This window comes from Camellia sinensis, chromosome 6, assembly GCF_055761805.1.
Source record: "Camellia sinensis isolate YWXY chromosome 6, ASM5576180v1, whole genome shotgun sequence".
NCBI lineage: Eukaryota > Viridiplantae > Streptophyta > Magnoliopsida > Ericales > Theaceae > Camellia > Camellia sinensis.
Genome location: NC_138966.1, coordinates 102,268,264 through 102,286,546, shown reverse-complemented (window position 1 = coordinate 102,286,546; position 18,283 = coordinate 102,268,264). Strand labels below are relative to the sequence as shown.

The window sequence follows — 18,283 nt, the reverse complement described above, 5'->3', positions numbered from 1 at the left end:
CTAACCACCTTGTTTGAGAAGGTGACCTCTCCGAGGATGAGAAAAAGCCGGAAGAGGAGATCAACCTCTCGGCGAACCCTTCTTCTTAGCCACACCTAAACAATGATCCCCAATCATCCCAAAGGGTCAGGGTAGTCCCGAAGGATGCCCTGCCGCATAAGGGTTTGAGGTAGTTCAAGAAAATGCCCTGCCGCAAATATTGCCGAGTCTCATGGACCCCCCGGGGTCATGCCACATCGACCTGAGTATAGGCCAGTTTAACCAAAGAGTTAATTTATCTCCACTCACCGTCTTCGGGATTGAGTCTTTTGTTCGAACTTCATTACGCCTATGATTCTGGTGCATAGATCCCGGAAAGCTCCGAGTCCGTAAATGTTCTGGGACTCATTAACGAAGTGACTTCTAGATTGCGTTTGAATCCATTTGAAGCCAAGTGCTTCGAATCTCTAGATTCGTGGATCCGAATCCTTTCGAGTCCGAGTGCCTCGGATCTCTAGGCTTGCTCAATACCCTTTCGAGTCCGGGCTCAATAGTTCAAGGTTGGTGGGCCCGAATTTATCGCAAGTTCAAGATTGATGGTCCCAGATTTATCGCCATTAATGGGCTGAATCGCTCTAAGTCTCGAAAGGATTCGGATCCACGAACATAGAGACTTACTTGGCCCCGGACTCGAAAAGGTATTAAGCAAGCCTAAAGATCCGAGGCACTCGGACTCGAAAGGATTCAGATCCACGAACTTAGAGATTCGAAGCACTTGGCTTTGAACGGGTTCAGACGCAATCTAGAAGTCGCTCCGTTAATGAGTCCCAGAACACTTGAGGACTCGGAGCTTTCTAAGATCTACACACCAGAACCATGGACGTAATGGAGTTCGAACAAAGGACCCGATCCCAAGGACGGTGAGTGGAGATAAATTCACTCTTCGGATAAACTAGCCTACACCCGGGTCGAGGTGGCACGACCCGGGGGGGTCCCTGAGACTCGGCAATATTTGCAGCAGGGCATTCTCTTGAACTACCCCTGACCCTTATGCGGCAGGACGTCCTCTAGGACTACCCCTGACCCTTTGGGATGATTGGGGATCATTGGTTAGGTGTGGCTAAGAAGAAGGGTTCGCCGAAAGGTTGATCTCCTCTTCGGAGTTTTCCTCATCCTCAGAGAGGTCACATTCTCAGACAAAGAGGTTAGAGAGAATATTTCCCATGTGCCTTGCACATGGGCTCCATCCTATATCATGAGGTGTCTATAAATCGCACATATCCATAGCTTTACAAGGGATGGATTTTGGAGAGACAACTCTTGGGAAAGAACTAATTTCCCTTCTCCATTATTAACCTTGACAATAAAAGTGGGAGATCCATGGGAGAGCCTTGCCATTATTCTCTCTCTAGCTACTTTGCCTTCTTCTTCACCTAATCTCTTATCTCCATCATCTCTTTGCTTTTGTATTCTTAGTTAAGACTATTGAAGAATCTAAGCCCCTCATTATCTTCTAGAGAATTCGAATTTTTCTTCAAGGATCTTCGAAGATCTTCGAATTTTCCAACGACGTTCTTGAACCCTCTCATACATTTGGCGACTCTGCTGGGGAGGCGGATTGGTTAATGGTCTCCACAAGATCCGGAATCTACACAACTCTGGTGAAGATAGCGGGAGAAGAAGAAGTTCATCAACAAGGCTCTTCCAATGGGAGTAATGAAAGGACTCAAGTTCAAGACCCACCTCTCCTCCTTGAAGCTATTCAAGGACTTCAACACACTCAACAAGAGATTCTCATGACCCTTCAAAATCTCACCCACACCATGTTGGTGATGGGTTCGCATTTCGCACCACCGGCAACAAATGGAGGTCAAATCAGCGCCGACAAGCATCAACAACTTCATGGTAATGTTGGGAATGGTTAAAACCATCAAGATCCACTCCAAATTCTCCCTGAAAGTGTACAAAATGGTGTTCAAAATCAAGTGCTAGGAGGAACAAGTCATGGCCAACCTATGGCCTATGGAGTGTAAAATCACGCACCTGGAAGATCGAGCCATGGTCCAGTAGTGGTTTGAGGAGTTTTCAGCATGATGAATGGTGTTCCAGCGGCTGTGGAAGTTCAAGGAAGGCCTACAGAAATTCCTCTACAAAATGGTGCTCCATCCATGCCTAATTTTGTTCCACCAATTGTAAATTCTACTCATGTACCGAGTGGGTCTACTTTGGCTCCGACGCCAAGTTTGCAAGTCCAACCTAGTATAGCCGCAGCATGCAATGAACTTTATGGGACCTAATGCAACGTCCCATCACCAAATGGCATGTCCATAGGTGTCGATGGCCAATATCGTCATATGTCTTCACTGATGATGAATTCTCAACAGCAGAGTGGCCAAATTGCTCCTAGTTTGGTCTTTAGGTCCATAAGCCAAGCTTCGGGAATGCCACCATCAAACTTTCTCCCTCAACAGTTTCTCACTCTCGCCGATGTGCATGCCATGTTCGATCTCGAACGGGACAAGAGGACTTTACCCTATTCGCCTGATCCGGATGTCAAGCCGTCTTACCTTATTAAGATGTTGAGTAATCCATACCCGAAAGGGTACATGGTGCTGAAGTTCATCAAATTTGATGGCAAACAAGGAAATACTCGAGAACATGTTGTGTGGTTCATCGAGACTTTGGGGATTGATGGTTCAAATCATGTCCTCCGACTAAGAGAATTCTCCAAGTCCCTCACCGACCAAGCATATAGTTGGTACGTTAACTTCATCCCAAACTCTATTTGAAGTTGGGAGGAGATGGTCAACAAATTCCACGCCAAATTATTTCAAGCAACTGAGAAGATAACCACACTTACCCTATGTAAGGAAAAGCAGCAGGAAGGTGAAGACATTCTCAAATATGTGAAGAGGTTCCAAGACAAAGCCATAGACTGTCATGAGACTGTGGAGGAAAGCTACTTGGTCCAAATCTGTGTTAAATGGGCATTGAACGGATACAAGATGCTTTTTGTTAATCACAAGCTACCCACCTTCTCGGCACTAATTGAAGCATCTCGGAACATCAACATACCTCAATCTTAGGAGATCGAGTTCGAGACTAGTTATAAAACTAGCTTCAAGTCATCCTAAGGACCTTCTGTCACTACGGCTTTCACGTCTTCTACCCGAAAATCGCAGGGGGAGGAATTCAGAGGTCAGAAGAGGAAATACTGCGAACATGACACTCATTTTCCGTGTAGTGTTGAGGAAGTGAAGACCTTAGTTAAAGAATGGGCAGCAGACGAGGAAATAAAGTTGCCTCATATCGAAGAGCTTTTGCCAAAGAGAGATCGTGAGGGTCCTAGTTATTGTGTTTTTCACCAATCACTAGAACATCCTACAGAAAAGTGGCACTTAAGAAAATCTTTAGAAAGAAAGTCGAAGCAAATGAGCTAGAGTTCAAAGAACAGGGGTCCCAAGATATCTTAGAAGACGTGGCTATGATGGTATATGACGGCCATAGCCCGAGTAGCTGGTGAAAGTTTTCCAAATGACCTTGCAACTCTAAGGGGCAAATGTCAACATTCCGTAGAAAAAGTTTATCTATGACATTTACAATTTATATTTACTGCATTATCCAAGAAGTTCTATCTTTCTTATGTTATAAAGAAATTTATTTTCTCCATATTGTGTATCTCCATTAGAAGTTATTTTCTCTACATTATATATCTTCATTGTGTTATGTTGCTTGAAACAGTTTTCAATTTGTGTTGCCCTTCAAAGATGAAAGAGGAATAGTAAACTCGGTTACCAACCTAAAAGGACCTTTCTTGACGTAGTAGAAGTGTACTCTCACTCAGACCTCTGAAGAGCAGTCATTGCTTCCATCAATACAAGCTTCGAGGGTCTTTCTTGTTGAAGCAGAGTGTGTGTTCCCATTCGAACTTTCGAAGAATAGCCCTTACTTCCATCAGTACAAGGTTCGAGGGATCTTTTTTGCCAAAGAAAAGAATATGCTTCCACCCGGACTTCCGAGGGACAGCCCTTGCTTCCATTTGGCCTTCCAAGGAACAGACATCGCTTCCATCAGTACGAGCTTCGAGGATTTCTCTTGTTGAAGCAGAGTGTGTGCTCCCACTCAGACTTTCGAAGAGCAAATCTCGTTTCCATCAGTTCGAGCTTTGGGGATCTCTCTTGTTGAAATAGAGTGTGTGTTCTCACTCAGACTTTCGAAGAGCAAATCTCGTTTCCATCAGTGCGAGCTTCGAGGATCTTTCTTGTTGAAGTAGAGTATGTGCTCCCACTCAGACTTTTGAAGCATAGACCTCGCTTCCATCAGTGCTAGCCTCAAGGATCTTTCTTGCTGATGTAGAGTGTGTTCTTCCACTTAGACTTTCAAAGAGTGTCAAGGATCTTTCTTGCTGAAGTAGAGTGTGTTTTCCCAGTCAAACTTTTAAAGAACGGCCCTCGAGACGCGGTGGCCTATTAGAAGGGATCTTCTTGCCAAAGTAGGGTGTGTGCTACTATTCAAACTCCTGAGAGACAACCTTGCTTCCGTTTGGACTTCCGAGGGACAACTCTTACTCTCATTAGCCCTCGAGACTCAGTGGCCTATTAGAAGGGATCTTTTTGCCAAAGTAGGTTGTGTGCTACTATTCAAACTCCTAAGGGACAGCTTTGCTTCCGTTTGGACTTCCGAGGGACAACTCTTGCTCTCATTAGTACGGGTCCGAAGAACAGCCATTGCTTTCATCAATACGAGCTCCGAGGATCTTTTATTTTCAAAGTAGAGTGAACTCCTACTTGAACTCCCGAGGGATAGCCTTTGCTTCCATTAGCTACCGAAATAGAAGTGCGCATCCACTTAGACTTTCGAGGGAGAGCCTTGTTTCCGCTCGGACTTCTGAGAGAGAGCCTTGTTTCCACTCGAACTTTTGAGAGACAGCCTTGCTTCTGCTCGGACTTCTGAGAGACAATCTTTACTTCTGTTGGTGTAAGCTTGGTAGACTCAGTTGCCTTCCAGATGGAGCTTTCTTGCTAAAGTAGGGTGTATGCTACTTTCGGACTCCTGAGGGACAGTTTTGCTCTCGTTCAAACTTCCGAATGATAGCCCTTGCTCTCATTAGTACGGGTTCTGAGGGCCCCGGGGTCGTGGAGTTCGCACAAAAGTTTATTTGCCTGAAACAGTAAAGCCGACAAATTAGACAAACAATATCGAGTTCAGATTATGATTCAAACATTACCGAAATAGAGGCGACATCAATTATTTATTTCCCAAGCATCCACAAGATCAACAAGACAATAATTAATTATTCAACAACAAGATTTATATACAATATGAGGGGCTCATTTCCTCGGGTTTCACTTGCAACAACATTTATTGTATTTTGCTCTACAAATCTCAAGACGAGCAAGTCTAACAAAATTTTCAATGGCAACACCAATACTTCATTTTCAACATCAGAACTTTATGTAGGTCAAGATTATCGACACAGGTTCAAGATTCAACAAGGAGCACTATCTATTTCAAGACAAAAAAATCACAGGATTCAAGATCCAAATAAAATTTCCACTGAAGTTCAAAAATTCAGAGTTCATCAGAGTGTAAGGTTCATCAGAATTACAGATCCTCAAAGCATTAGACAAAATGTGACAGTGTGATTATGAGCTCTACAACATCAATATTGCTCTCCCTCTTAGCAAGAGGGTTTCAAATTTTGATCTCACAAACATTGGATTTTATACAAATTAAGCATTCCAGTTCCAGCTCCAAAGTCACAAATGTCAAGATCAACAAATCAAAAGCTCAAAGCATAAAGAAAGATAAAATAATACAAGAAAAGAAAAGAGGGTTTTAAGCATTTACCCACAGACTTACATAAGCAAAAGAAAAATATATGAAGCTAGCTTGGGGAGGGGTTGAACCTGCACAAACAGAAATCGGCAAGCTAAGGCCGATCCCGACCAAGAAAGATAGGAGGGGGCAGCGTCGGAATGAACTAAGGCTAAGAATGGCACTCATAGAAGCAACGTGATTGAAGCCGAAGATGGGCCGACGGGCTGAGAGATGGTGTCCCTAGGCCGAAACGCTAAAGGAGATTAGGCCGGTGCTGATGTCGAAAGTCACCAAGTGTCAGAAGCGAAGCACACAAGACGCGTGAGTTGATTGGTCGCGCTCACATGACAGATCCCGGAGTTGCAGCAGCGGGCAGTGAGCAAACAGACAAAGCTCTGGTTTATTTGAAGTTCTAAAAAGTCGCGTTGCTAGGCCGAAATGAAGCACCGACGATGACGTAGAGCTGGTGTCGGTGTGAGCTAACAGCAACTCGGGTCACAGCGTTTGCAGTAGTCGAGGCTACAACGACGGGACGACGGATCGACGGTGACACGAGCGGCGCTGGAGGGCAGAGACGCAGCAGTTACGACGACATCGAGTGATGACAGGGCCAGGGCTGATGTGCGAACAAGGCACACGTGAGCCGACATCACTCAGTTGACTAGATCAGCGGCGCAAGACGCGAGCAGCATGCATAGGGCCAGCACAGGCAAGGCCGCGACGGAGAGGGTTGCGTTGCTACGTCCCTAGGCTGTGGTTGGCGGTAGCAGGCGGTGTGCAAGCGGCAGAGTAGCTGGGCAGACTGACGCCGCGTTGAAAAGGCGGGCGTGGTCGGCGTTGGCCAGATCACGGCTGAAGACGATGGTGAAGTTATAGGTGGAGAACGTGAAGCACTGAAATGAGGTGGAGCTGGTGTAAGCGTGAACCAGTGGCCGAGATGCGATGTTAATGATATCCGAAGCTGTGGCAACAGACGGCGTACATAGTGGTGTGGGCCTTCGACGATGATGACGGCGCCCGGAGTTGTACCAACGAGCAGTGGGCAAGCGAAATGGCCCTGTGGTATTACAGATATAGAGCTTCTTCAAAGAAGATGAAGCTTGGGTTGGTCTTAGTGAGAGAGTGTGTGCGCTGTGAGATTTCAAGAAAAAAAAAAAGTATTGATTAGGTCTTTGTCCTTTTTCTTTAAGAGAAATGTTAGAGATCATGAAAATTTTGTCATACCTTTAGATTATCTTGATTAGTGTGTGGTGTTTTATTGTAAGTATAATCCAAAGGTCACAAATTTTTCATGACCATTTTCATGAAAGACTTTTCATGATACCTAGCATTGCTGTTTCTTTAAATAGAAAAAAAAAAAAAAGGGGGAGGTGTGATGCTGGAATATTCCCTCAGATATACTATTTATGCATATATCCATATAGATGGATCTGCTGTATGCGAGCGGATCCTCTAGAGTAACCCTCTAGAGTGATCTCCTAAAGTGGATGATCGGATGGCTCAGAATACTCCTCACCAAAACAACGTCGTTTTGGTGAGGAATTTCAACAAAAAAAAAAAAAAAAAAAAAAGATTTAGGGATTTCAAAACATGGAAATGCAGATCTGAAATTAGAGAGAGAGAGAGAGAGAGAAAGGCTCACCTTCCAAACTTGATGATTCCACTAACATCATGAAGGATTGATAATGGTTTCTTCCTACTTGGAACCACATGGAGGTAGTTCAAGAACCCCTTTTAAAACAGAGAGAAACAGAGAGAGAAAATAGGCTTAGTTCAATTTACAAATTACAACACAGATATGAACATGTTTATGTGATCTAATTGAGAAAATTCACCTCAAAAAGATTAATGGAAAAGTTGAGAATTGTTGAAAATGCTCTACCACCAACATAAGCTTCTGCATCGACATTCAAATGCTCGAACCGGACTTCAATGGTGGGAAGATCAATCCCAACTCTGTAAAAATCAGAAAAACAGAGACACAAAAAAATAAATGTGTTTCAAACACGATTACATCAACAACCCAGATCAATTTACAATCATAAAATCCCAAAAAAAAGAAGAAAAAATTGAGATTACCTGTCAATGCGTTTCTTGAGCTTCAACAAGAACTTCTCATTGTCATCCTCTGCGATTTTCACGAGCCTCGGTGGTGAGTCGGAAACTCTCAGCCTCTCTCTCTCTCTCTCTCTCTCTCTCTAATTTCAGATCTGCATTTCCATGTTTTGAAATCCCTAAATCTGGTTTTTTTTTTTTTTTTTTTTTTTGAAATTCCTCACCAAAACGACGTCGTTTTGGTGAGGAGTATTCTGAACCGTCCGATCATCCACTTTAGGAGATCACTCTAGAGGGTTACTCTAGAGGATCCGCTCGCCTACTGTATTGCCAAACAAGAAAGGAAAAAAGTTTGGTTTGTGTGGCCTTTTAAATTATTCTACTCTCTCTCTCTCTCGGGCCTAAGTTATTTTAAGATTTGGTTGGCGGCCAGAAAGTGGATTTTGAATAAAGAATTTTGGTGGTGGTCTTCAAAAAATTACGTAAACAAAGTCAAGTTTGACTCTAAAAATAAATTAGCGGATCCTCGGATGTTCATGAAGGATCAAAATCTGGAGTTGAAGAATTCAAGTTGACTTTCAAAAAAACAAATCAGTGGTCAAAAAAAAAAATAGTAGTTATTTATTTATTTAATTTTACTTGCCGATTTTATCCGTAAATTGCGGTGAGTCCTTAGCTTTATTCATAGATTCTATCAAAACTAAATATTTCCGAAAACATAATGCGAAGCATGGCTGACAAGGTGAAACTATGCATATCCGAGAAAACTCACTGCTGGAAATTAGGCTTTTAGCGGCGTTTAAAAAACGCCGCTATAAGTACCAAAAACGTCGCTAATTCTTTTTGTGACGTTTAGTACCAAACGTCGACGACGCGGCCGTCGCTATAACTTTATGGCGTTTGGAAAACGTCGCTGTATTAGTATAGGCGGCGTTTTTAAAAACGCCGCCAAATGTCTGCCCTAACAAAACTGTGACGTCACTATGATTTTAGCGACGTTTTTAAAACGCCTTCATAGGTTTTTTTAATTTTAAAAATTCCAACCTTTATAGTGACATTTTAAAAACGCCATCTTATCTTTCTTTTTTTTTTTGGTTTTGAAATTGTGCTAATTTTATGTGATTAAACTAAAAGAACACCAATAATAAAACTAAATAACACTAATATGAAATAATAACTCCCATTCAAATAACAAATATAGCATTAATTCACTTTCCCATTCAATTTAATATAACATTAATTTTCCCACAAAATAACAAATATAGCATTAATTTTCCCACAAAATAACATATTAAAAAATTGAATTCACAATTCTCAATCAAAAAATTACTACCTTATATACAAAGCCACAAAATAACATTACCCTCCTCTCTCTCTCACCACTCCCCCATTTAATACAAAAAATAAGAAATGAACCAAAACACCCACTGTCAGATCCGAGGAAAAAAAGAAAAAATAAGATAAATAAAAAACCGAAGGATTTTAACACAAAAAATCCTGAAAAAATTGCTGGCCCTTTGGCAACTAATTCAGAAGTTGTGGTTGGATCCGATGACAATTTGGTAAACCACTTCTTCACTTGCTCAACAAGGTCCTCATGCTTCACAGCTACAGAAGCAACAATTACCTAGAATAGTATCTCCAGGTAGAACACCCAATGTTCAGGACTTCAAGAAAGTAAATTGACGGCATTGAATAATTGATAGATGAATGAAGGTGAAGCCAACATGTTAACAACTAAATAGAACTAGCAATAAATTATGAACAGACAAGATGCTCATAACTTTATGACACCACCTACCATTCTGGATGTGTGTGTCGATATATACTTTTGAAGATGATCTTTGGTGATTGTCCTGACATTTAAAGTCAGTCATGTCAAGGTGCTATAAACTGTACCAAGTGAACTCACTATTATCTATTAAATTAACATCATCTCTGGAATACTGTTTTTTTTTCCTTCAAAACAAGAGATTGGTGATCTGGAGGCTGGAACCTCTGATCTTCTGAAGATTCATATGAAATCATTAATCAAGGAAAATAAGAAGCTTAATTCGCCTTGTGAGCTCCACAATCATGTCATACATATTTGAATGAAAGCAGTGTAAACACGTGTAGGGAAGAGAAGTACCCAGCCAACAATGTTGAAGCCCTTCTCAATAAATGCTGCATCAGTGGTCGCTTTCCACTCACTACTTCAAGAACCAGAACCTCAAAACTATAAACATCAGTCTTTTCTGTTGCTCTACCGCTTTGCATTTATTCTGCTAGTGAAGTAATACACTCAATTCAGAATAGACTACTTTGAATGCTTATACCAAAATCACAGTAGCTATACTACAGCGTTACAAAATAGAAAAAACTTGGGCCAGTGCTCCACATGCCTGCTGCTTCTCAAGTTCAATTGAAAGTCAAAAACTGAAACAACAGATTTTATCATACGGGGTAACATTGTTCAATATCTTAAACCCAGAAGGCACCCACATTATTCTTTTCTTTCTCAAAATCGTAACTAATGCATCTTCATGACAATTTTGATGCAGACCATTAAAAAGAAAAAGTGAATTTAAAGAAGCAGCAAAATTTGAAAATTTATTGATATCAAGTCAGGATATCCAGTTAGGACCTCGTAACATAATACCTTCCATCAATTTGCAGGACCCGTTGGAGGCATTCAAGAGCCTTCTCTGAATTTGCCAAATCTTGGTAGAACTACCAAAAATCAAACATTTAACACAACGATAATTGTCAAGTTACTTCACAGATCAAAGTAAATGTGTTAACTTAATGTGCCTGTTTCTCATGAAACCAAATACAGCACAGCATGTTCCAAAAGTTCAAGGGCACATTCTGCATAATTAGAAAAACCTACTATCGAATTATTCAACATCAAATTTATAGTTGTTGATAATAAAATGACTATAAATCCAATGATGGGAGCCTATTGAACCCATAATAGAAATGCCCACCACTATCAACATCACCCACACTAAAATACATGACACAGCCCATTACATTATTGATGCTGATTAATTACAAAGGCTGTTTGATGCTATGTTAACTAGAACGTGGATCGTTCTGGTACATGGAACGAGAACGGGAACGTGGTACGCTACATGCTTTAAAATGACGTGGCACAAAAGAAAACATGGCAGTACTATATATCAAAAAATAACTGAATTCATAGGGCTACTGGAGGAGACAATGTTTTGTAATATCCAGGGGGTTTGTCCAATTTAAAATTCAAACTAGGGATCGAGTGACCATTAATTCCATACTTCCTAACTTTCCCCATACTAATGCTATTACTTTATCAAATGTGACTAGTCAAACAAATGGTTTCTTCATATATCTAGGTTTATAATATGTGACTTATGTAATGACTAAGGAAATGAACACTTTTTAGCATGGCAACAACATTTACATTTTAGTTGAGTGTTCCACACCTGTACTGTCCACCCACAGAGATGTTGAAATCTATCTGCAGTGGCCAGTGCTTCCAAGAAAGCACCTATCAAAACCCCATTAGGCTAAGAAATCTTTTCAGAAAATATGGATAACATATTGTATATACAGGTTTGCTCATTATCCCTTATCTGTAACAGCAAAGCTCTTAAACATGAGCTGATCAGCCTATGTCAAGCAAATATTCGAACATCAATAAGCATTCCCCATCCATCAATCCAATTGCACCAGTAGATACTATTGTTAAAGCACTGATGAGGATCATATAGACGAGGTTATGGTTGACTGTGAAAATTCTATTTCTCAAAACATATTTGTTCATTTGAAATTTGCTCCAAGAAGATTCAAAGATGGCACCAATTAAACAAAATAGTGGACTCCTAGATTTTGAAATTGTGTCCATCATATGAAACACTGAAACAATTAGGTCACATTCAATGTCTCAATGGAAATTGATTCACTCAATTCCATTTAACCAAAAATTTAATAGTATATCTAAATCTGTCAAACTCCCACACCTTGATCAACACAAATCAGCAACCATCATCAAAATTCAAGGCAAAGTGACCCCAATTAACAATGATCACCTCTGTGGTCGCAGAGAACCCTGAAAGGAAAAAGAAATTGAATGCTAAATCTTATGTTTGTGTTCGGTTTGGCCTCTAAAACTTTAAAAAAAAACCACCTGCTGTCTTTTTCAGTTTTGTCAAGTCTAAAGTAACGAAAAAGTTCAGTTGCCAACACCTCATTTTCTTTGCTATTATTAAATTTTCTGAGCTACCAAACAGGGACCAAGAGACGCAACAAAGTCAGAAAGTGATACCTGGAACAAACCTTGGTCTCTGCAGTGATGCCCCATAGATTGAAGGATTAAATTTGAAGCATTGTAGTAATAATTAACAATCAAACCCCTTAAAAATTTGCAATATAGAGGAGAAAGCTCCAAATCATCTTCCACAACAAAGGCTAAGTGAATTTAAAATACTTCTACAGCAATTTGCTTCAAAAGGTGGAACCCCATAAAGGAACTCATAGAAGAGGACACCAAGGCTCCATATGTCTACACTTGCATCATGCTCAACACTCTCCACTAAAAAAAAAAAAAAAAAAAAAAAAAAAAAAAAAAAAAAAAAAAAAATTGAAAAAAAAAAAATGCATAACAGTCAATGCACCAAAAAAAAATAAAAATGACAAGTTTTCTATAGATAGAATGAAAAATGGCAACAATGTTGTCCGTGGCATCGAAGTGTATCCCTTAAATTCATGATGCAAGTTGTGGAAAAAATTATAAATTTACTCACAGTTGGAAGGTTCCGAAACATAATATGTAATAAGAATGACAAGCCAAATGGAAGATAAACAAACAAAGAAAACCATAGTGTCGAAACTCACAGTTGCAGAGCGTCTTTCACTAAAGTATTTACACTTCTGTAGCTCCTTGTACAGCTCACCCTTGGCGGCATATTCCAATATCAAATAAACTCGTTTCTGCAACAATTGTGTTGAAAAAAAGGGTAATTAGTCAGTTGGCTACAAAAGTTAACAGATTAACAACATGGAAAAGCTGTGAAATTTGATAATCTAGATGAACTATACCTGATCATAGAAGTATCCATAAAGGCGTAAAATATTAGGGTGTCTGAGATGACTTTGGATTTCAACTTCACGACGAAGCTGATATTCAACCTGAGACTGTTTCAACTGGCTCTTGAAAAGCACCTTTAGTGCCACGATATGATTGCTCTGTTCCAAAATAATACAGATTCAATTGCCAATAAGATGAAAATTTTGGAATAATACTTTACAATCATTATTTCCATTCCACCCAAAAATACCAATAAAATCCACAAAATTTTCATTTGTTTCCTTCTGTTTTGTCGATAAGCTAAGAAACAAATTCTTGGTGGCCACTGGCCATATATAAAATCTACGTAAAACAGAACCCAAATTATTTTAAACTTATGCTTGAACCTATTCTGCATCTAGATGTATTTCGCTACATGAAGAAACCGAAGATTTCACAAACTTCGAAAATAAGAAAAGTTCCATTTCAACATTTCCCACATCATCATCTAGCTTTGAGTCAATCAAAAGAACAAAACTAGAGTAATGCACACCAGGTATATTACAAGTAAAATGTATTCTATAAGCTTGAAAAACAGTGCCATCGGGTTTTAATCCCCATGTTCCAGAGAGTGCATGGACACAGGTTGTCCCATGTAATTCCTTCCTTTTTGTTGTTCCTAAAGACAACACAAAGAAACACAAAATAGCTTTAACACACAAGATGATAAACATATTAGCAAAGATAGATAAGTAAAAGCTCAACAGCCCAGCCTAAGCGTACATATGGGCTATCATCCAAGGTGCAATTTTTTTAAAAACCAGTAAACACCCTGCAAACAGCATTGAAATTGAGAAGAAAACCAAAACAAACTGAATGGTGTAACAACTTGCAAAGGCATCAACCATAACTAATGCTATCTACTCTAGGGTATGGAGGATGTAGCATCAACACTTTATCATGTCTGTACATATACTAGCAAGTACAAGCAGATGGAGGTGTAGTTGAACTTTATTGTTTTGAATTGAAATGCTAGCTAACAGTTTGCTAACCAGCGCTAACATCTCACTAGACTTTTTCTATTACTGCTCAACTATCTACTAGAGTCAGATTTTGACATACTAGTGCATGTCAGTGCTCGATTTTACAAGCCATGTCATTAGTGGTGGATATGCAAAATGAAGTGATATGTGATGCACATTTAGTAATTACTATGATGCAGAAAGAACGACATCAAGCTTGAATTCTAGAAAAGAATTCAGTTGTACTTTCGTGTATCATCTATAATCCCTAGGGTTCTTCAGTTGCAAAAAAAATGTCAAATTTATTCTATTTAGGCTTAAATTATGACTCCTAAGCAAATGAAAATGAGATTTTCAAAGAAGGCCCAAGTTTCTAAAGTTATGAAGCACCTAGAATATATCATTTTTGTCAAAATGTAAATTTAAATATAAAGATACCTGCACTTGAAGTTGATCCTTTGCTCTTTAAAGTGGAATCATTTACTGAAGGCTCTTCATTAAAAGGAGAGCACCCATCTGATGTAATTTCTTACACGCATCAAAGCAAACAAGCTGCTTTGATAAATGAGAATTCCTGCTCATAATCGGTGCATCCTGCTAGAGTGAATCAAGTCAGAGAACCTGTTGCCTTTGAAAATAAAGCACTATGGTAGTTGATCATCATTTAATAAAAGCATGTATTTTCGAATGAAAATCTCATATCTACAAGGATATTGTTTCGAATGAATTTTTTTAATGAGGAAAGACTATATACTTTCGAATGAGAAATTTCAAATCTCAAACAAATATTTTTGAATGAGAAATTTCAAATCATAAAAATATTTATTGAATGAGAAATCTTTAGATCTGAAACATATGTTTTTGAATAAGAAATTTCAAACCTCAAACATATTTTTGAATGAGAAATCTCAGATCTCAAACATATATTTTTGAATGAGAAAACTCAGATCTGAAATCTTAAACATATGTAAACCCTAGGAGAAGAATCGATCGAACGAAGAGCTTGAGAGAGAGAGAGAGAGAAAGAGAGAGAGAATGCGAAACTGAGATTGTAGACGGTGTGCTCACCTTAGTCAACGATGCAGATGGTGGTGGCGGTGGAGCTTCGAAATCGAGAGAGAGAGAGAACTTCGAAGTCGAAATCACTCTGAGACTGGATCTGAGATGAAACCGAACTGAAGAAGGTTGAATCATAATCTCTGAGACTGAAGGGTTTAGAGAGAGAGCGAGAAGGGTTCTGAATCGTAATCTCTAAGACTCTGAATGTTTCCCAGATTCAAAATGAGGGCGCAGAGAGAAAGAGAAGGGTTTTGATTCTCACAGAGCTAAAGAGAGGGGGGAGGAATACTATTGTAACACGTGAAGGCGTTTAAAAAACGACTTCTATTCCTTAAACAGTACCGTTTTAATCAAAATAAAATGTGACGTTTATAAAACGTCATTAAAGGTTAGAAACAGTGGTGTTTAAAAAAACGTCGCTAAATAAACGCCGCTAAATTCTATATTTCCTGTAGTGACTACAATTTCTCATACACGCAAGGGGCAAATGTAAGAGGAGCTAATTTGAGCCTACTACAATTAATTAGGCCCAATAGTCCAAAGTTGGTGGGCCCGAATTTATCACAAGTTCAAGATTGGTGGGCTCGGATTTATTGCCATCAAACGGGCTGAATCGCTCTAACCCTTGAAAGGGTTCAGATCCACGAACTTAGAGACTTACTCGGCCCCGGACTCGAAAAGGTATTAAGCAAGCCTAAAGATCCGAGGCACTCGGACTCGAAAGGGTTCAGATCCACGAACCTAGAGATCCGAAGCACTTGGCTTCGAACGAATTCAAACGCAATCTAGAAGTCGCTTCGTTAATGAGTCTTAGAACACTTGCGGGCTCAGAGCTTTCCAGAATCTACACACCAAAACCATGGACGTAATGGAGTCTAAACAAAAGATCCGATCCTGAGGACGGTGAGTGGAGATAAATTCACTCTTCGGTTAAACTAGCCTATACCCGGGTCGAGGTAGCACGATCTAGGGGATCCTTGAGACTCGACAATATTTACGGTAGGGCATTCTCTTAAACTACCCCTGACCCTTATGCGGCAGGACGTCCTCTGGGACTACCCCTGACCCTTTGGGATGATTTGGGATCATTGGTTAGGTGTGGCTAAGAAAAAAGGTTCGCCGAGAGGTTAATCTCCTCTTCGGGGTTTTCCTTATCCTCAGAGAGGTCACCTCCTCGGACAAGGTGGTTAAAAAGAATATTCTCCATGTGCCTTGCACATGGGCTCTATCCTACATCATGAGGTGCCTATAAATAGCACCCACCCATAGCTTTACAAGGAATGGATTTTGGAAAGACAACTCTTGCGAAAGAACTAATTTCCTTTCTCCATTATCAACCTTGAGAGTAAAAGTGGGAGATCCATGGAAGTGCCTTACCATTATTCTCTCTCTAGCTACTTTGTCTTCTTCTTCACCCAATCTCGTATCTCCATCATCTCTTTGCTTTTGTGTTCTTAGTTGAGACTATTGAAGAATCTAAGCCTCTCATTATCTTTTAGAGAATTCAAATTTTTCTTCAAGAATCTTCGAAGATCTTCAAATTTTCCAATGAAGTTCTTGAACCCTCTCATACAAAACTATGGTAGTGTTTAATTTACAACAAACAAAAGAAAAATGGAATGGAATAGTGGATAAAAATAAAAACTAATTTTTTGTCTCTTTTTCATACTCAAATTCAAGATCGAAACACAGCATAGGTTCAAGATTAGTGAATATGTAATAAGGATATGTTTACAAACCAAGAAATCTTTGTTGGGGATGCCATCAAAGAGAGATGGTTTGATCCATCCCTCTGTAGCTAGCCAACCTCCCAGATTCACTGCTCTGATTTTGAAGTTGGGAGTGACTCTCCCATCTGAAATAGAGAGCATATAACAAAGAAAGAAACAAATGCTAAGGGTGTGTTTGGTAACGTTTACGTTTTCAGTTTATATTTACAAAAATTTTATAAACTGATTTTTGTTTATTTTTTGTTTATTTTTAGAAAAACATAAACTACAAACGTGTTTGGTAATTGACAAAATGTTTAAAAAAATTAAAAATAAAAATAAAAAAGTAAGAAATGGCAAGTGGTGGCAAGTGACGGCGGAAGATGGTGGTGGAAAGTGGTGACGGTGGGTGGTGGGTAACTGGTGGTGGTGGGTGGGTGGGTGACGATGGCGGCTAGTGGGTGGTAGCAAGTGGGTGGTAGCAAGTGGGTGGTGGTGGTGGTGGTAACGGGTGGTGGGTGGTGGTGGTAGGTGGGTGGCGGATGGTGGATGGCTGGTGGCGGGTGGTGGTGGAAGGTAGGTGGCGGGTGGTGGTGGTGGTGGTGGTGGTGGTGGTGGTGGTGGGTGGGTGGGTGGGTGGGTGACGGTGGCGAGTGGATGGTGGTGGTGGTGGCGGGTGGCGGTGGCAGGTGGGTGGTGGTAGGTGATAGTGGGTGATGGCAAATGGGTGGTGGGTGGGTGACGGTGGCGGATGGTGAGTGGTAGCAAGTGGTGGGTGGTGGTGGCAGGTGGGTAGTGGATGGCGAGTGGTGGTGGTGGTGGGTGGGTGGATGGGTGACGATGGCAGGTAGGTGGCGGGTGGCGGTGGTGACGGGTGGGTGGGTGGGTGACGGTGGCGAGTGGTAGGTGGTAGCGAGTGGGTGGCGGTGGTGAGTGGCAAGTGGTGGTGGCAGGTGGGTGGTGGGTGGTGGGTGGTAGTAGTGGTGGTGGGTGGTGGTAGCGGGTGGGTGGCTGGTGGCTAGTGGTGGATGGTGGTGGCAGGTGGGTGGTGAGTGGTGGTGGCAAGTAGGTAGCGGGTGGTGGTGGTGGGCGGTAGATGGTAGTGGCGGGTGACGGGTGGATGGCAGGTGGGTGGTGAGTAGTGGTGGTGGCAAGGGGTAGGTAGTGGTGGCAAGTGGGTGGTGGCAGGTGGGTGGTGAGTGGTGGTGGCAGGTGGTGGTGGCGAGTGGGGGTGGGTGGTGGTGGCGGAAGACGGTGGTAGAAAATGGTTGCAGGTGGTGGCTAGTGTTGGGTGGTAAAAAAAAAAATTGAAAACTCAAAACGGAAACACGTTTTTTTGTGTTTTTATTTTTTGGCCAAATTTATAAACTGAGACCACTGATTTATAAATCAAAAATTTTACCAAATAAGTTTTTATTTATATTTTAGAATGTGTATTATATGTTCTAATTATGATATTTATAATATTTGTTTATCTTTTATTGTGATATTAATTATGACTTAGTTATGACTTATTATATATTAGCTATCACCTATTGTAATTATTATTTTAATTATAATAAAAAAGATATTTGATTATGAAAATTGCTTTGGAGCTTTAATTTTTGAGT

At 40.5% G+C, this 18,283-nt stretch overlaps 1 long non-coding RNA gene and 1 pseudogene across 2 annotated transcripts in view; both read right to left on the bottom strand.

The window, feature by feature from the left end:
* Window positions 1-16,856, bottom strand: part of LOC145792801 (putative glucan 1,3-beta-glucosidase A) — a 38,250-nt pseudogene extending 21,394 nt beyond the window's left edge. The window contains exon 1 of the transcript XR_014332715.1: window positions 16,704-16,856. The product of XR_014332715.1 is annotated as a putative glucan 1,3-beta-glucosidase A (transcript). The remainder of the gene's footprint in view (window positions 1-16,703) is intronic.
* LOC145792802 (uncharacterized) lies at window positions 11,838-13,054 on the bottom strand. Its single transcript, XR_014332716.1, has 3 exons — window positions 12,916-13,054; window positions 12,712-12,807; window positions 11,838-12,409 (listed from the first exon to the last, which is right to left on the bottom strand). It is a non-coding gene; the product is annotated as an uncharacterized LOC145792802 (long non-coding RNA).
* Window positions 16,857-18,283: the final 1,427 nt, after the last annotated feature.